We start from the raw sequence: 23,256 nt of genomic DNA on the forward strand, positions 1-23,256 counted from the left end.
AGAGGGAATTGCAAGTCATACTGGTCTGAAAAATGTCATCTATTCTCTTTCTTAAAGGTTGAATGGAATCCAGTAATGATGAAATTTATAACGATTTGGGAGGAAACCAAATAGTTGAATATTAACAATAACACATAATTTGCCAACACAACCAAATCAGCACCAACATCTTTGAAATGTGACTATTGAAATTAGTAAAATGTTACACTGCATCAAAATATATCAGATATCCGATGAGAGTGCTTTTTAGGAACAGTTTCTTCTCTCTTACTCAGGGACTTTAAAGAAATCAAAATACATACCTTAACTAAGTGCTTTGGAAAATATATTTATTGTAGAAATGCCCACAACAATCAGCTGTATCTGGCAGTATGGTAATGTGAAACATACAAAAGATAACTACTGTTTTTACTTGAAAATTCACATCATGAAAAATACAGCAAAAGTACAGAATGGTGAGCTCATTATGTATCTACTCTATATAATAACTAGGAATCGATGACTTCAAAATATTCATTCTTACGATGTTTAATTTTGGTTGCCAACTGACAGGCATGGTGCTAGGTGTTATATGAACACTGAATAAAACATAAAGGTTTTCTTCAAAGAAAAAACCTTGATCTAGGAAGTACTCAATATATCCTTACAAATTTAAATATGGCTTTTGAAACCAAACAATTTTTTTTCCAAATAGGTAACTTTCTAGGCAAGTGTCTAGGCATACATGTATATAGCAAGTCAAAATTTCAGATCATTGATACTCAGAAATGCAAAATTGCTATTTCAGTTGATGTTATACTTATTTCATCAATTGTACTTTTTGTGTATTTTTCCTAAAGCTCTCACATGCCATTTTTTAAAACAATGAAGTAAACATTATGTCTATTCTTGCAAACCTAGCCATAGTAAAATATGAAACAAGTTCAAAATTTTTAATCTCGACAAAGACAATTGAAACCAAGCATATCATACATCTGAAACCCATATCCATCAGTGAGTTAGCAAATCTGGGGAAAAGCAACTGTGATTGACTATGAGGCTGCTGTAATTAATCATCATCATCTCGTTGAAAAGGTACTACCTGAATTTCTTTGGCTTTCCTTTCTGCTAATGCTGTACATTTTGCAGCAATTATTCTTCATGACACTAAATCGAATGGTCCACCTAAAACAAATCAAGTATGGTAAATAGTTATATCTGTTACAAAAATAATTTACATCAAACAAGTACAGCAATGTGCACTATGGTCAATCATGACATTTTAATACTTTCAGTTTTCTTTTAAAAATCTAATATACTGTCACATAACTACAGTGTTTAAGCTTTGGCAATACATAGCTGAGTTTTTAAGTATACGTTTTTTAAAACACCACTTGTTTGGTATTTACTGGCAAAGTTGGCGGGGGAGAGAGAGAGTCTCAAGTCATGATAGTCTGAAAAAATGTCATCTATTCTCTATTTCGTTGTGTGTGTGCGTGTGTGTATGCACTCTTATTACCCCTCTACTGTTTAAGAATCTATGGACAGAAAATGTGACTCCAATTAATTTTCATACCACTGTCCTTCCCATTTCCTCACTTCTTTGTTGCATTTCTCTCAGATCACTGGTGAATTCTTTGAACCCAGTTTCACTCTTCACTTCAAAAATTTCACCATCAGCTCAAAGCAAATATTTAACTTCTCTAGTCCCAACACAGAAAGTGATGGTGGAGGACTGAAGTCCATCATCAACTATCACAGTGGTCAGCATTCAAAGAACTCTGAATACAAGCCTCAGACTCAGTGACTGTCTAGGCTTTCTCTACAGCCTTTCAGGAGTTCCTATTACTCACATTTGAAAAGGCTTAGCCATTTATCACTATCAGTCGCACGTTGCCATTAGTTCTCATCCTTGCCTCTATCTCCTAATGTTTATTTTGATTTTGCACAAAATTATATAGCCTGTTTGTCTTAAAAGCCAAGCTATCATATGTATCAAACTTTTTTAACCCTACATACAGAGGAAAGTCCAAGAGATGTAAAGAGAAAAATGATTCACTATCTCATAATTTTACCAGTAACATCCATTAGCACACCACCAACTTCAGTAACAATAATGGCAGCTCCTGCAATATCCCAGCAGTGAATTCCCATTTCATAAAATGCTTCTGCTCCTCCACTTGCCACAATGCACATTAGTAGCTGCTGTTCCAACACTCTGGATCCTAAAAAATAGTATTCAAAAATGGCAGATCGAAAATATAACCTTTCAAATAAGGTATTCCTCCTAACTTCAGTTTGAATGTTGATTGAGATAAGTTGAACCAATCTAGAGAATAAATGTAAAAAAAGATGGTATTTAATTTTAAAATAAAAATACATAAAATCCAGTTATCGTGATGTACTATATAAATCCCAAAATGAATACTCACAAAGCAATAACTTAATAAGATAAACATGAAAACAATAATTTTGCATGAAAAAAGCCCTAAAAATAATGCTATAATTCTACTATAACAGCATGCAAATATATTCATATTCATATTTTTCTAAACCCTAGGTAACTACAGCTTATTTTACACAGATACACACACACACACACACACACACACACACACAATGCACAATAATCTCTAGGGAGTATAAAGTATCACGATATTGATCATTCCCTACTGCATGTGCATCATATCTAGACCTACAGGGATTGCAACCCACCTAGGTTCTGCATAAACCTAGGCCTCTCTTGAACGATTACTACAGGTTTTTCCTCTCATAGCACCTCTTCCTTGAAAATACAGCAAGGTAAGATGAATATGTAAGATATAAGTAAGAATAAGTAAGATACTACTTGACAGCAATTATAGTAATAACTTATTCAGTAAAGAATCATCAATAAATTTTAAAATTAATGGGTGAAAGTTTGATATTTTCAGTATCAAAGTATCTCTCCACAAGATATATAATAAGTACAGTGAGAAAAAAATAGCATTTTTACAATCGTCTACCATTACCAAGTAATCAAAGTTAATATCACCCATAACAGGACAGAAAGATACCATGTGCCTCCTGATATGATGCACTGAGAAGGACAGAACATTACTTCTGTGACATTCCTGCCAAAAATGCATAATCCAAATACAATCATAAAGAAACTAGACAAATTCAAATCAAGAGCTAGACTACAAAATAATTGGCTTATACTTTTGAAAAATGTCAAGGTCATAAAAGATAAGGACCAAGCAAGTTCTAAATTAAAGGAAACTGATGCGAAATGAGAACTAAATGCAATGTATGAGTCTGGATTGGACCTTGTGTTAAATTTTTTCTCAAAATTTGAATGAAGTCTTTATATTAGTTTATGTATCAATGTTAATTTCCTGACTTTTATGATTGTACTGTGGCTGTATGAGACAATGTTCCTTTTTATTAAAGAAATACACATTGAAATGTGTTTTTAGAAGAAAAAGATCATTTATGTCTGCAAGTCAATTGCAAATGGTTTTTAGTCAAACTCCTTTTGTGACTGTTTAAAGCTCTGGAAATAAAGCAGTGGGTTCTATTTACCAAGATCTTTCCAAGTTTATTTTTTAAAAAAGTAATGATAAATTGATTACAAATGTGGTATTTATTTTGTATCTATAAAAAATATTGCACCTAAGTACATCCTTCATCTCAAAGTGATTTTTTAAAAAAAGGATTAGAATGACATAATGTCTTTGATTTGGAATGTTTTTCTGCCTATGTTTTTGCTGCACATCAAATTTAAGAAAGAACTAGTGGGTACAATAAATTTCCAAGATGTTTGTTTCCCAAATGAATGAAATCAAATTAGCTTTCATGGCATTTTTTCAGTTATAAAGAAAGATGTGTTTCTCCTCTTTTCATATGAGGTATGTGAAGTTAATGTCTCATATTATAGAAAGCAAAGACCAAGATTTTTATAAGTAATCCCTTAGTATTCTATTCAGAGAGAATCCTAGGTTAGCAGAACAACAGTGATAGTAACTAGTGGTGCTTCCATCACTTCTATTGAACATCATGAGAGCTCAGGCAAGGAGTCTTGTAATCAGCTAGAGCATATTTTTGTGAGCAAATATTACCAAAGAGATTACTTATACTACCAGGTAATTAAGTCAGTGGTATAGATTCTACACTGTGCCTTCTGAATCCTATCTTAGTCTGATCTTCCTATACAGCTAACAGGGTATATCATAAAAAACACTGTTTGGGGTCACAAAGAGTTGAGTTTGTTCCATGCTCAGCTGCTTAAAAACCCTAATCTGGGCCAGGCATGGTGGCTTATATCTGCAAACCCAGCACTTTGGGAGGCCAAGGAGGGTAGATCACCTGAGGTCAGGAGTTTGAGACCAGCCTGCCCAACATGATAAAGCCTTGTCTCTACTAAAAATACAAAATTAGCCCGGTGTGGTGGTACATGCCTGTAATCCCAGCTACAGGCATGAGGCCGGAGGCTGAGGCCGGAGAATTGCTTGAACCCAGGAGGTGGAGGTTGCAGTGAGCCAAGATCACACCACTGCACTCCAGCCTGAGCAACAAGAGTGAAACTCCATCACAAAAACCAAAAAAACTAATTTGGACCAAGTTTCTTCTTCGAGTTTTAGCTTTCTTGTCATCAAATAGGGATACCAATTTACCTTAGATCGCTGTTACAATAACTACAAACAATATTTGTAAAGCACCAAAAGAGTGACTGGCATATAAAAGATCCATAATAAAAACTAGCTATGTTTATGATAAAATTATTCTCAAACGGTGATGCCAGAAAATATATACCAGGTATATTTCATCTAATTAAATTTTGAAAAATTAAAGGAAATTGAGCCACAGTAATTGTTGTCTCAAAAATGTTTGTCCCTAGTTAGGAACCTATTAGACTGTTTCTGCTTGTTTAAAGCATTCATTCAGATTATGACTCCCTTTAGTTTCATTGCTTTGTGTAAGTAACTCTGAAGCCATGTTGCTAAACTAAAGAAGCAGCTGAATGCAAAAGATCTTAAATCAATGTCAGAACTTCTCCTTGGTAATATTTCCCTGGTTATACTTCTGAAAAAATTCTGAAGTAAAAATTAGTTTTTACTTTATCCAACAGCAAAATTAAAGGTTAAAGTTGTAAGCCTCTTGCAGCTCTTTTATGACTAACATAACCATTTTATAGCCTGTGGTTACAGTCCTTGTTTCAGAATAGCACAGTGTAGCAGCAAGTTTATTGCCCTTCTCTCAAGGGCATCATTCTGGGAGGTTCTGTAGCTATCTGACAGAAGATCTCTCTCTTTTACTTTACTCATTACTATGTAGAACAAAAATGTATAGTAACAAATTAGTTTGTACATGGCCAAACTATATTTTTAAGGTTCCGACTCCTAAGAGAAGTCCAATATTGGAGAAAGAGAAATGATCTGGGAGCCAGGATTCTAGTCATATTTCCACTTAGCTCTTTGATCTAAGGCAACCACATCACCTCTCTGAACCTCAGTTGACTCACCTACAAAATAAGGCTGGATTATTAGATGATCTTTGATCAGGTCTAAGACTCTTATAACTCAGTGATGATATTTTCAAAAGGAAAAAAGGTAGAAACAGTAGGCAGTAAAATATGTTATTCAAAACTTACAGATTTTGTTGAATAACAACAAAATTTATGATTTTTAATGCAAACAACTATAATAAAGGCCAGCAATTATATTTAATATAGCATAACTATATTAAAGTTAAAGACCTCAAAACTTTAGCTTTTCTTGAAAATGTAAACATAAGGATAGATGTTTGCTTTTAATTTCTTCATTTATGAAAATGATTACAGAAGGACTCTGAGGTTTAGAGAGGAATAGTGGCCTGCTGATTTTGAAACTCCCCATTACCCACCTGAAAAATAAAATGAAATAAAATCAACAAGGAGGACAAATAAAACCCATAAGACCTATTCCTTCAGCATTTCTAGGAATCGGAAAATACAAATATCAAACTACCTGTAAGCAGAAGAAAGAGCAAACAACAAATTAATTCTAATGGAGCATTCCTAGCCTGTGGACACACAGAGTGGAGGAGAAGAGGCAGAAAAGACTTTGTGAGGGAGAGCAGGGAGGAGCCGAGGACCCACAGGGAACACAGAAAAAACCACCCTCAGAAAAGAGTATAAGTGAGACAATAAATACAAAAACACTGAGCACAGATCAGCACTTGGTAATTCACAGTCCAGCTACCTCGGGGAAACTGTGATTCTGGAGGAGAATCACATCAGACAGAAGAGATGGTACCTCTTGGAGACCAAGAAGTCAAGGAAAAGTTGGAACTAAGAGTGAAAAATTAAGGACCCTGCAGAAATCAATGATAAGCAAGACAAGCCAACCCTGCCTACCACAACCACTCAACAGATATTATAAAGGAAACTGCACAGAAGGGCAGAACTGACAAAATACAGAGCTCTGAACCAAGGAGCCCCAATAACCAAATGAATCAAAATAGAAAAAAGTAGAACACATCCACACAAACCTACTGCAGAACATCAGACACTGCTAATAAAAATGGGTGTCTTTTTGTTCTGAAGTCTCTCAAAAAAACCAACATTGTGACCAGTGAGAACACATGGACACAGGGAAGGGAATATCACACACTGGGGCCTGTCGGGGACTGGGGGGCAAGGGGAGGGACAGCATTAGAATTATGGTACCAATCCCATTTCTATAAATAAATGCTTAATTTCTAAAGGAAAATATATTATTTTAAGATGTTAAGTGATCTAGAACTTTAGGTGGAAAATGAAAAGAGCTTACCCATGGATAGGAATGCAAAAAAGCCTTTCCATATTGGAAATAATAGTTCTTACAATTTCTGATGTTCTGCAATAGCCCAGCTCAGTCACCAAGAGTGATTTGGTAATATCTAAAAAGGAAATGTTTTAAATAATCACTAGATTTTAATAATTGGAATTCTTAAAAAATGACACTTTTATTCAGAAGAAAATATAACATTTTTATCTCTCTTCCTAGCTTTATCAAGTTAATTTCTAAGCTTTTACATATTAAAACTGATAAAGTTATTATTTCCAAGTCAGCTTTTTATAAGCATCAAAAAGAATCCAGCTCCTTAGACCATTCCCCAAAAGGTACAGAATATAACCAATTTGCCTGCAGGCATGATATGTGTAGTGAGAAACGAGCAAATATCTTAAGCACAAAAAAGTAGAAGTTACAAACTAAATTCAATAGGGAATTTGTATACAGATTTGAAAGAAAACAGAAGTTGAAATTACATGGTAGCTCTTCTTCGACTTCCATTTACAAAGCTGGCAAATTATCCAAGGCTTTACATTTTCCTCTGAAACATCCTGACTGAAACTCAGGACACACTTGACACCCCACACTTCACCACCTCCCATCCAACAAGATGTATGTTCACCAGGTGTGTTTGTCCTGAGCATTTTTGTAACTGTTGTACTACTTTTTAAAATTAAGTTCCAGAGTACATGTGCAGGATGTGAAGGTTTTTTACATAGGTAAACGTGTGCCGTGGTAGTTTGCTGCAACTGTCAACCCATCACCTAGGTATTAAGCCCAGCATGCATTAGCTACTTTTCTTGGTGCTCTCCCACCCCCCAACTCACCCCCACCCCCGGACAGGCCCCAGTGTGTATCTCCCTCCCTGTGCCCATGCATTCTCATTGTTCAGCTCCCACGTGTAAGTGAAAACATGAAATGTTTGGTTTTCTGTTCCTGCGTTAGTTTGCTGAGGATAATGGCTTCCAACTCCAACCATGTCCCCGCAAAGGGCATGATCTTATTCCTTTTTATGGTTGCATAGTATTCCACAGTGTATATGTACCACATTTTCTTTATCCAGTCTATCACTGATGGCCATTTGGGTTGATTCCATGTCTCTGCTATTGTGAATAGTGTTGCAGTGAACATACGTGTGCATGTATCTTTGTAATGGAATAATTTATATTCCTTTGTGTCTATATCCAGTAATGGGATTGCTGGGTCAATGGTATTTCTGGTTCTAGATCTTTGAGGAATCGCCACACTGTCTTCCACAATGGTTGAACTAATTTACGTTTCCACAAACAATGTAAAAGTGTTCCTATTTCTCCACAACCTTGCCAGCATCTGTTAATTTGACTTTTTAATAATTGCCATTCTGACTGGTGTAAGATGGTATCTCGTTGTGGTTTTGATTTGCATTCTTTAATGATTAGTGATGTTGAGATTGCTTTCACATGTTTTTTGGCATCATGAATTTCTTCTTTTGAGAAGTGTCTATTCATGTCCTTTGCCCACTTTTTCATGGGGTTGTGTTTTTTGTAAATTTAAGTTCCTTGTAGATGCTGAATATTAGACCTTTGTCAATGGATAGATTGCAAATGTTTCTCTCATTCTGTAGGTTGCCTGTTCTCTCTGACGATGGTTTCTTTTGCTGTGCAGCAGCTCTTTAGTTTAATTAGATTCCATTTGTCAATTTTTGCTTTTGTTGCAATTGCTTTTGGTGATTTTGTCATGAAATCTTTGCCCGTGCCTACGTCCTGAGTAGTATCACCTAGATTTTCTTCTAGGTTTTTTATGGTTTTGGGTTTAACCCATCTGGAGTTAATTTTTGTATCAGGTGTAAGGGGTCCAGTTTCAATTTTCTGCATATGGCTAGCCAGTTCTCCCAGCACCTTTTACTAAATAGGGAATCCTTTCCCCATTGCTTGTTTTTGACAGATGTGTATGTGTGTATATATATGTATTTTGTTATAATAGATAAGGTAAATCACAGGATAATTTTGGGATAATTTTGTTCTTTATTAAAATAAAAAAGCCTATATGGTTAGGAATTAGTGAAGTGGGGATGACAAATAAATGTACATTTCAGACTTTCATCACCAATGAAAAAAAATAAAGCATTTTTATAGACTTAAAACTGTCATTTTAAGGAGTTTTAGATTTTGGAGAAGGATTCGAAATGTAAAATATCTCTACAATAATACAATGTGAATAGAAATTCGTCATGCACTGAGTGCATTTTAGTGAGCTACCATCATTTAAATATCAGAGAAGTAGGTCCGGGCGCGGTGGCTCATGCCTGTGAACCCAACACTTTGGGAGGCCAGGGTGGGCAGATCACAAGGTCAGGAGATCGAGACCATCCTGGCTAACATAGTGAAACCCCATCTCTACTAAATATACAAAAAATTAGCCGGGCATGGTGGCACGCACCTGTAGTCCCAGCTACTCGGGCGGCTGAGCAGGAGAGTCGCTTGAACTCTGGTGGCGGAGCTTGCAGTGAGCCCAGATCATTCCACTGCACTCCAGCCTGGGCTTCAGAGCAAGACTCTGTCTCCAAAATAAATAAATAAATAAATAAATAAATAAATAAATAAATAAATAAATAAATCAGAAAAGTAATTTCTTAGTTCAAATTAGTGAAACCTTTAAGAGGATGTCTTTAAAGATCATTATTTGAGAACAGTGCTTTTTCAGACATATTCTGATATTCAAATTCACTTTATAACAGAATTATAGATTAACCTTTTAATTACATCTTTGTTAAAAAGCCGTCAGAATTCCATTTCTTCAGGAGATATTTTCACCAGTGTGTTGTTTGATTCCACAGGTTAAACTTTTGCTTTCTTCATTATTATTAAGAACTTCTCACATATTAGAGAGATTGCCATTCATTGCTTTTTTTTGTCTTTTTGAAGAGACACAGGCAGACTTGCTAGACTAAAGCTGACACCTTTAAAAGCATGCAACAAGAATATCTCCACGATTATTGTAAAGCCACTCAAAAGTACCAATGACATCATCAATGAGCGTATCTTGCCACTCCTTAAAAACAACAGCTGAACAAGTTTAAAAACTGATGTTGTAAAGAATATGTAATATATTGGTGTCATGATGGAAGTGTCAAACATATCCAGGGCCCAATTTAGGTAATTAATCTATGTGTTCACACAGACAATGAGGCTTAGCAGCAGAATACAGGCCAGGGAATGTGGCAGCGCAGGCTTTCCAGCAAACAGCTCTCTGATAGCACTGCCTAGGCTCTTAACCTAGGAGACTGAAAATGTGCCAATTACGGAGCAGATTGTTACATACACAAGATCGTTGTCCATGGTGGGGACCCACCAGGAAGATTCTTATCATGGCCATAATGACCACAAGAGTTGCAAAGACCACAAAACCTGGATCACCTACCTTGTGAGGTATTTTATTTAGTTTCAATATCCTCTTCTTTTGGAGGATGAGTGATCATAACTGTAGATCCTCAAATACTTAGCAAACATCCAAATTTCCCGTAAGGATTAAATCTTTCATTTAGAAAGAATGAAGAAAGAATGGCACTTACTAGGACGCTGAGAGCTCCTAGTGGAGTCACCAGCATGGCCAGTGCAAACCCATATGCCGCTAAGTTGGCCACCTCGCCAGCTTCCACTGACAGCAGTCTGGCCTACCACAACCATTCTTTAGGATATGCGTGGCCACCTTAACCTGCTGTCATAGAATCTTTTCTGGCAAGTCGTAGAAAGCCTTTTTTTCCCCATCACAAATGAAACTTCCTCCAGTGAAAATGCTGGAGCTCATAGCTAATCCCAGACCAATATAAAAGTCATATTTTCCACACCCTTGGCTCATTTAACAAAATGTTCCTGTGAATCACATTGATCACAGAACAGAGAAACTGCCAGTACTGGAGGCAGAACGATGCAATTTTCAAATAGTTTGAAAATAGGACATCAGTGTGAATGTCATTAAAGGAATGAGTTGCTTCGCCATCTCAGACCTGGTCTCGCTCTGCTCTCACTCTGTCCAACTGAAGGACAATAACAGCTAGGAGAATGCATAAGTTTAATTTGGTTTCTTATGAAAAAAAAAAAAAGCTGGAGGAGGTGAGATACGATTTACTCTCTTTTTCTCATAAATACTACCCTTTATTCCCATTTCAAGTTTTAAACCCTAGCAGAGTAGCTCCAGCCTGAAAGAAAGGAGTGGCGACCTCACCCCAGTCTTTAGGCCAGCCTCCCAGCTTCCCTTTCGAGATCTGGCCCAGGGTACCATGGCTCACACCCGCACATCCGCACAGAGACCGTCCTGTCCTGCGCAGGCCATCCCAGTAGGAGGTGCGAGCATTCCTGGTGGCATCCTTGTGCAGCTTCCTCCATGCAGGAGTACCAAGGAGAATCTGCCCCAGGACCTCAGGCCCCACCTCCTTCAGTTCTAAGATGCATATTTTTTCACGTTAACATCTCAAAAACTAGATTGCCTCATCCAATCTTTGGGGCCTTAGAATTCAATAAAAATAAAATGACCTAAAAATCTGCTCTCAAATTAAGTGATTGAGGAGAAAAATTAAAGTCTAGGAAGATTCTGAACTCAAATTCCTTTGCAAGTATCTTTAAGTTCTTGCTGCACTTAAAAGAATCTCAAAGTGTAATCTGTGAAAAATGTTGGATGTAGTTTATGGAAGAAAGGTAACTCAAAACTTCAATCGGTTGTCAGAAAGAAGAAAAAAAACCATTTTTAAATCTGTGGAATGTCAGCCCCTTTAAATTATCAGGCCCAGAGAGGCATTTAAAGTATACCAGCAGTCAGTCTCACTCCCCATGGAGCTAAATAATTGCCTCTTGAAGCCACTTGCTATGCAGGTTGTAGACTAACTGATGCCAAGTAACCATAAAATGCCATATGTGCTATAGTGCAGCAATGTATAGTCAATCAGTAATTAATGTGATACTGGTAAACCAAAGAGAATTCCTGAAAAACATCAGAAATTACCTCTTCTTCTGATTCATCCTTTTTTCTTTAAAAACTTGAGCCTCTCTTTAGTTCTCCGGAGCACTCTCCAAGACAATCAGGAAGTGTGTCCTGGGCTGCAGACCTCAACTTTGGCCTGAATAAACTCTCTATATTAATTTTGCCTGAGCTTTCTCCTTTTAGGTCGACAGCTGTCACAGAGGAAGACTTCAAATGCCAATCATCCAGTTCATATAAAATGTATGTGTATCATTTTAAGTGATTCCAGCTTTAATTGACTTTTTTTCCCCCATATTACTTTCCAGTAATCTGTCCCATTTGCATCAGATCAGAGGAATTCCATAAAGAATTTTAGCTACAATGGCTAACACATAAACCATGAACTCAAATGAGGGTAGGAAGCCAGTCTTAATCATCTTCCTATCTCCATCACCAAATCTAGTGCTGAGCCTGAAGTGTTTGCTCAATTACATTTGCTTTCCCTATTTCCACTCCACATTCAAAACTGAAGTTGAAATAACAGAACAAAGAGAAAATAAACACAGTTTATGAAACACTTAACACCTGGGGAATTCCACAGGTAAACATTACAAGAACAATAAAACATGAGTACCCAATATCAATTGCACTAAAACTTGGAGAATAAACCTACCTTCTTGTTGTGAAACTTGTAGTTTTTGACCATTACAAAACACACCTTTTCCTTTCCTGGTAGTGTACATCTTATTTTCCACACAACTGGACACAACTCCAAATTCTATCTGCAGAAGAAAAACAAGTTTCCTTTACCAAACCTGAATATTTTTCACCATTAAATCAATGAATTGTTCTAAGACACTAACAAGAAAATATCACATACTACTAATAACAGATTGAAATGGCTATATTGTAGGAGGCTTTCCAGCCTAATCAAAGAAAAATGTAATCAGATCTGGAATCCTTCTTATTCTCATCTTATCTATGTGCAGACTTAATAGCACTCATCTTACCTCTCTCCCTCCTGCTCCAGAAGAAGACAGAGCGTTTCTATTTTCTACCCTCTCTTATATTCTCTGAAAAACTGCTCCATCAACTGATTATCTCTTCTCTTGGATTTTTCTTTTCATACCTTCTCACCAAGTTTCTCCCTCCCTTACAAAAGCTTCAAAATGTTATTCCTTCCTTTTCTGTTTACTGCCAATGAGTAGTCTACACTTTGCATCTCCTGTGCTCCTTTTAATACATTACAGTTTGGCTTCTGCCCTGATCACTTATTCTTCTGAAAGTCCCGCAGAGAAAATCAATGAACTTTCCTGACCAAATGTATTGCCTGAAGAATTGGAGACTGCTGGCCATCATCAACCCTTATTTAATACTTAATTCAGTACCTCCATGTTTCCAGAATTACTCTTTCAGTTCTACCTTACTCACCAATCCATCTCAGAGTCACTATTTTAGAACCTTCTTCTCTGCCTCAGCCTTAAAAGTTAGGTACCTCAGGCTTTTCTTCCTTCTTCCATTGCTTCCATTTCCCTTGTAGCTCTCCATATTCACACAGATTGGCCTTTCCAGTCCACAAATTCAACTTCTTAATAATTTTGCTCCCATCAACCCCATAATCATAGATAAAAACATATATGGCTGGGCACAGTGGCTCACACCTGTAATCCCAGCACTTTGGGAGGCTGAGGTGGGTGGATCACGAGGTCAGGAGAGCGAGACCATCCTGGCTAACACAGTGAAACCCTGTCTCTACTAAAAATACAAAAAATTAGCCGGCCGTGGTGGCAGTGCCTGTAGTCCCAGCTACTCGGGAGGCTGAGGCAGGAGAATGGTGTGAACCCGGGAGGTGGAGCTTGCAGTGAGCCAAAACTGTGCCACTGCACTCCAGCCTGGGCGACAGCGAGACTCCGTCTCAAAATAATAATATTAATAATACACTTTGGAACCTAGTCTTACAGAATCTCTATCAAGGAGATCAAAATCATTCATTACCTGATCACCTCCCATTGCTTCCCCATAAATCTCCTCCTTCAAATTGAATCTTAAAAACACTTCCCAATTTTGGCATTTTCTTGGCTATTCTCACTGCCTCTACTTAGTTCAGAATCACCCAAACCCCAGTATAATCTCTACATTGTTAGAATTATTTGTCATTTTCCACTCCAAAACCTCTTCTGTTTCCCAACTACCTAGAAACAAAAAACTAAATTTGTCACATAGACTGGCCACTGTGTCTTACAGTAAGGCCAAACTAACCTCTGCCCGGCCACTTCCAGTGCTTCCTTCTCCATGAACATCTCACTGTTCCCCACACACATCATGGTCTTCGACTTCTCCAAGCTGTTCTTCGTATTAAAATGCTTTCCTTTTTTCTTTTCCTTTTTTCCCTCCATCTGGCAAAGCCCTAATTTTCTAAGGATCAACTCACATGACCAACTTCTAAGATCCCTTCTGTTATAAAGATTTTCCCAACCCACTTTTGGCAGAATCGGTGACATCCTGTGTTCCCACTGTATTTTTTGTCATGGTTCCACCACATAATCATCTTTACCTGTTCACACATCCAGCTCTGTGCTGAGCTGTGAGTTCAGTGGCAGGGCCAGCACACAGCCCAGGGCTGATTATAGACTGAATGCTCACTCATCTCCTTTTGGACGTTCTCAAGATTAATGCAACCCTAGGGCTAAGCTTCCATTTGTACTAGTTTGTGTTTTATTTTCAGAAATTTCTTTAAAGTTTTTGTGTACAGGTTGATCAAACATATAAAAAATTCCCTAATGACAGGGATGTAAGATAATAGCAAATATATTCACTGTTTAACCAAACAAACAGCCAAGCAACAAGGAAATGCAATAGCTATGGATTTTACTCTACTGGGCTTTCGACACAAGTATTCAATAATGTGTCGATCCCACAATACACTTGCTATTTTCACACCATGCATTGGCCCTTGCTAATTCTTGGTCTTTAAAGGGCTCTTTTCACTGATACCTATTAAAGCATTCCAAGCTTAAATCCCAATTTTTCCATGCAGCATTTTAGATCATACACAAACCCTACCCCATTTCACTCTCTCGCACATATAATGGTGGCTAAATACTGAACTTTCAGTTACTTGTGTGCATTTTCTCCTTACGACCCCTGATTCTCAGAAAACATGACATTTTCTTCAATGGAAATGTATTGTGAACATTTTAACAGTCCTGTAGCTTATACTCAAAATAATGCAGTTCTATGAATTGAAAAAAAGACATCTGAATTTATTATGAAGATACATTTACTCTTTCCCAGAAAATGAAAGCAAGACATTTAATCAACTATACATTTAAAACAACATACCTTCTTATTTACAACAAAGCCAACTGAAACAGCTACAAAAGGAAATCTTAAAAAAAGACAAAACATAAATTTACCAAAATAAAACTTATTGTTAATATAGTTACTAAAATTAATCTTTTCATAGTATAAGTACTCATAAATTTTTTTCTATAAACAGTCTTATTCCTCCTCCCCATAATATGCAGAACAGTGTGTATTGTATACAGCTCCTTGTGTAAATAGGAGGGAAGGGGACATATATACGTACATGTATTCACACAAGGTGCTCCTACAGGCATGAAACACCTCTGAAAGGATTCATAAGAAACGGATAGCAATGGTCACCTGAGAGATGGGTCCTGAGAAACTGGGGACAGAAGTGGCAAGGGTATCTTCTACTGTATGCCATTTCCTATCTTTTGAATATCGAATGCCGTAATCTAATGACTACATGAAAATATCTTTTCAAAAAATAAAAGTAAATGTTAAGAAAATTAAAGTGAATTGTTAGAAAGAAAATAGTCTGTTTTCATCATTTTTCCTGCAGCCGGGAGCCTTGGTAGACACAGGTACTGCATTGTACAGAATTGCTGTTACTTGTCTCTATTCCAACACCAAACCTGTAACTTCACATCTGAAAAGTAGACTATTCACCATTATTTTTATTGTTGCATGACAGTTAAAACAAATACTTTGAAATTTCTGACCCACAAGAGAGTCAAGATCAAGGCAAAATAGGGTCAATATAACTACTACAAATAAAAACCTCTAAATACATGAGTTTTTATTTTAACAAAAATAGGATCGAACTATACACACTGTATCATACAATCTTCTACTCTTACATTACACCATAAGCATCTTTCCACATTTAAAAGATACAACACTATCATATATACAAAGTCTATAAAATTTTATAGATTTTAACGATTCTGTACATAGTACAGACATGTACAACTACATGGCAACTTCAAAAGTAACATTGATGGGCCAGGGGTGGTGCCCAAGACTATAATCCCAGCACTTTGGGAGGCCAAGGTGGGAGGATTGCTTTTGAGGCCAGGAGTTTGAGACCAGCCTGGACAACATAGTGAGACCCCATCTCTACAAAAGTAAATAAATAAATAAATAAATAAACTAACTTGGTGTGGTGGCTTGCACCTGTAGTCCCAGCTGCTTGGGAGGCTGAGGTGGGAGCATACTTTGAGCCTAGGAGTTCGAGGCTGCAATGAGCCATGATCTTGCCACTGCACTCCAGCCTGGGTGACAGAGTGTGACCTTGTCTTAAAAAAATAAAAAGGAAATAAAAAAGTAACATCTATGTGGAATCCCACCATAGTTGGCTACTCATTTTAACTCAACATGCACAATGCCATCGGGCTTTCTTCTAGTGATATAATATACTTAAACTCTGTGCCAGGCATTATACTAAGTTCTAAGATAAATATACCACTCACAGAGTCCCATCATTAAACAATTCTATTAGGTGACATTAATATGGTCTTTTTTAAAACTGAGGCTTAAAAAGATTAACTTGCCCAAAGTCACAAAGTCAATTAAAAAACACCAGAATTCAAGCCTAAGCCTGTTGAACCTAACACCCCTCCAATTTTTAACCCTGTTTTCTCTTCTGGACTGAACTCATTCTATATTGACACCACTCCAATAGTGACCTCATTAGTTTCTTTGTCGATCTCAAAGAAGCAAGGTTGTTTGCTTCAATTTTTATATGGCTCCAAGAGTGAGAAAAGAATGGTGACCAGGGCATGCTACTCCACATAAAAAGATCACACCATTAATATTTCTTCACCTCCATATCCGATGAGAAGTCTGCATAATACAATTTGCTGTATTCACTTTAGGTACCCTTTCTTAGAATAAAGATGCATAAACAAAGTATGTGATTCTCTAAAATGTATATGTTTCTGCACAGAGTACTCTAAAGGGCTATCCAGGTAATATACAAAGAACAATTATATTAAACTATTTAAAACATATCTATGTACAAAGTTAGTTGTTCCATCAATAAGGTCAATGATCCATGTGGGGTTGTCAGTTAAGACACTTTTTCCTCGGCTGCCACAGATTCCTCACCGATGAAACTAAAAGCAAGAAGGACACACTCCTATTAACAATGTCCAAACCATGATATTTCCTTAGCTGCACAGTCTTGTATAAAATATAAAAGTCTGTACACTACTTTTCTATTGTTGCTTCTTTGTCCCTATAAAGACTGATAACAGTGAGGGGGAAGCTTTATTTTATTGTACTGAGAGAAAGTCATGAGAAAAATTACAGAATTCAAAATTTTAAAATGTGGCTGGGCATGGTGGCTTACGCCTGTAATCCCAGCACTTTGGGAGGCCAAGGTGGGTGGATTGCCTGAGGTCAGGAGTTCGAGATCAGCCTGACCAATATGGTGAAACCCCTCTCTACTGAAAATACAAAAATTAGCTGGGCGTGGTAGCATGCACCTGTAGTCCCAGCTACTCAGGAGGCTGAGTCAGAAGAATTGGTTGAATCCGTGAGATGGAGGTTGCAGTGAGCCGAGATCACACCATTACACTCCAGCTTGGGTGACAGAGCAAGACTCTGTTCCCCCCACCCAAAAAAATTATAAAATGTAATACCAGAGTAAGTAATGGCACACGCATGTTCATGCATGCGCACACACACACCAGACGAGCATTGTTTGAAGATGAGAAATCATTAAGGAAATGCCATGATTTAAAAAATGGGTCCAGACACTCTCTAATATTCCCATCAAGAGGCAGAGCCTAATACCCCTTATCCTGAGTGTGAGCTACACTTGGTAACTTGTTTCTAACTGAATCTTATGGAAATCCCATAAATGATACTAGAGTTCACTGGTTTTCTTCTTTCCTATTTTCTTTTCTATTTATTTTCTTTCATTTAAAACTGAACTGTCTTAAACTACTATCATCATCTCCATTTATCTCTTTTTCTCTTAGCTATAAATCTTTTTATTCTGAAGAAATATACTTAGCCACGGCTTTAAACATTTTTTCTTCTCAATGGCTAAAAACACCAGGAATGGCCAATGACATGACTAGGAAGAAGTCCAGAATCACAGTGCTAACAGTTTAGCATGATAATGTTTCTGTTAAATTTCTGTGCCTGTAAAAGAGCCCAAATTTCGGGATTTTCTCTCAGACTTTCTAGAGCTACTGCCACTCTATCATATAAAGAAGTTTATGATACAGAGAATGAAACTGAACTTTTAAATCATGCCAACAGCAGACGTTTGTCATGTTAGCTTCCCAGCACCCAACCATTCATTCCTTTTACTATGAAGGAATCCAAAGATTCCTCTTTCCTACTCCCTGTCAGCTTGAGCATATGCAAAGCACCTAAGCTCAGAAACCGCATATCCCTGTCCAGAATTTGTAATCTTAAACTAATGAGGTAAAGATAAAAGGTTAGTTAGAAAGTATTCAAACCATCAGAGTCAGGAGTGAGGGTACCAGTGGCTGCCTCAGCCATAGCTACTGTGTCCCCTCAGATACTCCTCCTCCCTCCCATGGTTCTGGCCCAAGGAGCCCATACCCACAACATAAATCCCTTTTCAGCTTAAGCTAACTGAAGTCAATTTCTGTGTCTAAAATCAAAATGCTTGCCTAGTATAAGTGACTCTGACTTAGATTTCATTTTGTCATTTGAAATGGAAATAAGAAATACCTGTGAGATGGATACTTTTCCTTTATGGAAGAGATAAGCATTTTTTCAACTTTTTGGTCAGTAGCAGTTACCAAATCAACTGGAGAACTTTTCAGGATAACATTCACTTCATTTTTAAGAGCATCACGAACCACCTAAAAAGGGTTTTTGGCAGGCAAATAAAAAAGCATAAGTAATTTTAAATCAAACAAAAAGATAAAACACAAAAATTGTTTAAAACATTCAATCTGACTTTAAATAACATTCCTTAAAGATATTCTTGGCTGGGTGCAGTGGCTCACGCCTGTAATCCCAGCACTCTGGGAGGCCAAGGCAGGCAGATCACCTGAGGTCTGGAGTTTAAGGCCAGCCTGACCAGCATGGAGAAACCCCATCTCTACTAAAAATACAAAATTATCCAGGCGTGGTGGCATGTGCCTGTAATCCCAGCTACTCAGGAGGCTGAGGCAGGAGAATCACTTGAACCTGGGAGCTGGAGGTTGCAGTGAGCCAAGGTCATGCCACTGCACTCCAGCCTAGGCAACAAGAGTGAAACTCCGTCTTAAAAAAAAAAAAACAAAAAACAGATACTCTTAAGAATTTCTTATAGAAATGTTTATAACATAAGGCTTCAATAATTATGACCTTTTAGGTACGGAATTATATAATATAACATCCTATTTTAGCTGCACAACTGTCATCACAAGACGTTTAATGATATAAAATTGAAGTACTCACTGTAAAGTGTTTAGTAAAAGGAAAACAAATGCAGACTGAACAAAATACATGTTTTATTTAATAAGGCAACCACACGCTTCACACCCGTCACATTATGGCTGACAAAGTTTTAATTCATACCTCTTCAGCTTGTCTTGCTGGGGTTACTGCCTAATCCATGCCTTCCTGCCAAGGATCAGCCATCTTCCAAAAATATTTAACACATGTCAGCACAAAGTAGTTAGAATTCTCTAAAAGTCTTAATTATAGAATAGTTTTTTCACACACAAAAAAATCTTAATTAGCAACAGACTTTCATTGCGTATTTACCCCCTGCCCTATTCCAGAGTTCAATTTTTTTTTTCCACGATTTACTCTTAGACCAATTAAAGAACACTTTCTACCTGGATTACTTCACTACTAATACAGAAATATTTTTAAAAATTTCTATTAAATTGTCTCCAAATGTGTTCATACCATAACACGTTAAAAAACAAAACACAATCTCTGGTGCATTCCTCCAAGATGACAAAGAAAAGAGGGAACAATGATTGTACCAAAAAAGGGCTGCAGCCACGTGCAGCCTATTCCCGGCACAAACTGTGCCCAATGCATGCCCAAGGACAAGGCCATTAAGAAATTTATCATTCGGGACATAGTGGAGGCCACAGCAGTCAGGGACATTTCTGAAGTGAGCATCTTCAAAGCCTATGTGCTTCCCGAACAATATGTGAAGACACATTACTGTGTGAGTTGTGCAATTCACAGCAAAGTAGTCAGGAATTGATCTCATGAAGCCCACAAGGATCCAACACCCCCACCCCGATTTAGACCTGCGGGTGCTGCCCCACAGCTCCCACCAAAGCCCATGTAAGGAGCTGAGTCCTTAAAGACTGAAGACAGACTATTCGCTGGAGAAAAATCAAATAAAAATTGTACTTAATACTGCATGTTAAGTGTATCTGTGCCAGATAGGGTGGGTGTTAGACCAAGTGAGAAGAAAGCTTATTCATGTAAATTAAAACTTAACTGTTTGTGGTCATATCCCTGGCCTCGCAATTTGCGTAGCTGGGTGAAATAAAGGGAGTTTAGGCAAAAAAAAAAAAAAGAAGAAGAAAAAAAAAAAATCAACAAAACACTAGTTTAGGAAATAGAGAAAAAGGACACAAGAAACATTTTAATAGATAGTTAAATGTCTGGGTGAAGGATAAAGTGAAGATAAAAGAAAGAACACTGGGAATACTGAAATAAAAGAAGCTTTGAAAGGAAGGAGCAAAAGGCACATGTACTAACTAAATGCCAGGTAGGCAGGTGCTCTACATAGGAGATGTATTTTTTAATAAGATTATAAAGATCAAGAATTTAAGGCTTAGAGATGAGAACTTCTGTACCCAAGATGATAGAGAGAAATAACACAGTAATAATTTGAACTGATTTTAAATTCCATTGTTCTTTCTATTATGACATTCTGAGGAAAGAAAATTCCGGGACTAAAAGAATAATAAAAAAGAAAAAAATGAAATGTATTTCTCTGAGATTAGAGAGTGGAAAAAACAACAACATATATTTGTGTTCTGAAGTGTCCAACTTTCCACTGACTTCCGAAGACTAGAATAACTGGTCAATGGCTTGACCACGCTCTAAAGACTGTATCTAGCACAGTGAAGCTTTTTAAGCTGTCAGATTCCAAAACTGTGGCCTCAATGTAAAGCAACCCTAGTTTTGTCTCCTTTGCAATTGAGAATAGCTAACACAGAGTTGCATCTTGAAGATACTCAGAAATCCCTATCTTGGGACTCACATTATTTATAGGAAAAGAGACAGGAGAGGAAAGGAGGGCAAAGGACCAATACAGTGAGTTTCCGCCTGTTGCTTTTTCTTCCTGATAAAGGAATTAAAAAAAAAAAAATTTAAAAAGGAGGCCACTCTCTGAGTTATATGAGTAACTCCTTAGAGATCTTCAAGAATTGTTGGTGACAGATTGAGAATCCACCTCAAAAAAAAAAAAAAAAAAAAAATTGTTACCAAACTTTTTTCATTCTGACACCCATTCTGCTCCACTAGTCTTAACAGAACTAGATGTTTTCAAGCTGCACCCACTTTCCTGCCAGAAATGACTCAAGCCACTCACACCCCCACCTTCTAACAGCACTAATGTCACTCTGACCAATTCTTCAGGGCCCATTTCAAAAGCTACCCTCTCTTCTAAGGGATTCTCCACCCAGAAGTCACTATGTGTTTCACCCTTCAATAGATGTTTGCTGAATACCTATTATGTGCTGTACACTGCACCATGGGGAGGAAAACCAGGTCCCATTCACACTTACTCTCTAGGAGGGGACTCAGATACTAATCAAAAATGCACAGACCACATGCAAAACCACAACTGTAATAATAAAGGCTAAGGAGGACAAGTGCAATGAGAAGCATCTAACGGGAGCTTTCACCTGGACTTAGGCATCAGATCAGGTTTCCCTGAAGACAAGATTAAACTAAGGTGAGAAGAAGAAGTGAACACGCATGAACTCACTCAACTGCAGGATGCCTGGTACATGAAGACTAACTGAAGGACCTAAGTGTGACAGCTCAGAGGTCAAGAGAATCAGGAGGGATAAAGCGGGGAGGTAGTAGGGTTCATCCCTTACAGGACCTCAGGGATAAGAATTTGATGGGAGACACTTGAGGAATCACTTCATTGTGGCTACTGAACAGGCAGAAAGTGGGTATGGGTAGAGAGTTAAACTATTTACATTCAGGATGCAGTAGTGTGGAGGATAATTGGCTGATAATTGGCTGAAACCTGGGGAGGGAAGTTTTGCTGGTGGAGAAGCTAAGGGAGTCAAGAGATACCTGTTTGGGAAGATAAAACTGGGGAGACTCAGTAACAGACTGGTTATGGAGTATGAGGGTAAGGCAGAGTACAAGGATGCCCAAATTTTCCAGTCTGGCATGTGAATGCATAACAGTCACATCCGCTGAACAGGGAGTAACAAAAAAAAAGTCAAGTTTGGGATGTGGGAAAGAGGTTGGAAAATTAAGAGTTCAATTAGCAGAGATATGAGGCCTTCGTGAAATCAAAAGAAGATGTCAATTATGCAGCTGAAGAGATGGATCCTGAGCTCAGAAGAGAGTTTTGACCTGCAGATATGAACATGTAAGTTACTTGAGTAGACAGCAACTGAGGGCCTGAGTCTGGCATTGGGTAAGCATGATTGATAGATAATTGTGTAGGAATATCATCCCACAAAATCAGCATGATCTAACAGTAATAGACCGGGGAAACCCACTGAGGCCTGTCTGTTCAGATTCTTCTCGGTTCCCCTTTGCAGCATTCCTTCCTCCTGGGTATGGAGCAGGGCCCCTTCCGAAATGGGAGTCTTATGACTTACAATCAGACAAGATAGGCCAGAGAATTTATTTATAGCCAGCTACAAGACAGAAAGGTAGGGGAAGATCCCTACCTGGGGGAGAAAAAGCAGCAGTTGAAAGGAGGGCAGAAGAAGGTCAAAGAGAGAAATTCATTTTTCTGGGGACTGCAGTGCCCCACATTATAACACAAGACTGTAAAAAGGGCGTATGGGAGTTATGAGCCAGTAATGATTGGTGAAAACATATATGTATATGTGTATGCACATATGTAATACATTTATTCTGATATACACGTATATATCATATCACAAGTACATTTCTTGATGTAAAGGGGCCGTATTTACTCACTTTTATTTTCCCAAATTCATAAACACCTGAACTGTTTCCTGCTGTTTCTGTCCTGGTCACACCCTTCCCAGCATGGGAGCCAGGCCATCTTCCTCTCGCCACCTGTCCCCAGCAG

General features: G+C 37.7%; 3 pseudogenes; 1 reads left to right on the plus strand and 2 right to left on the minus strand.

Moving 5' to 3' along the window:
- Positions 1-23,256, minus strand: LOC111553145 (annotated as a pseudogene).
- On the minus strand, positions 9,522-10,610 carry LOC111553141 (annotated as a pseudogene).
- LOC111553146 lies at positions 19,950-20,298 on the plus strand (annotated as a pseudogene).

This window comes from Piliocolobus tephrosceles, chromosome 7, assembly GCF_002776525.5.
Source record: "Piliocolobus tephrosceles isolate RC106 chromosome 7, ASM277652v3, whole genome shotgun sequence".
Classification (NCBI taxonomy): Eukaryota; Metazoa; Chordata; class Mammalia; order Primates; family Cercopithecidae; genus Piliocolobus; species Piliocolobus tephrosceles.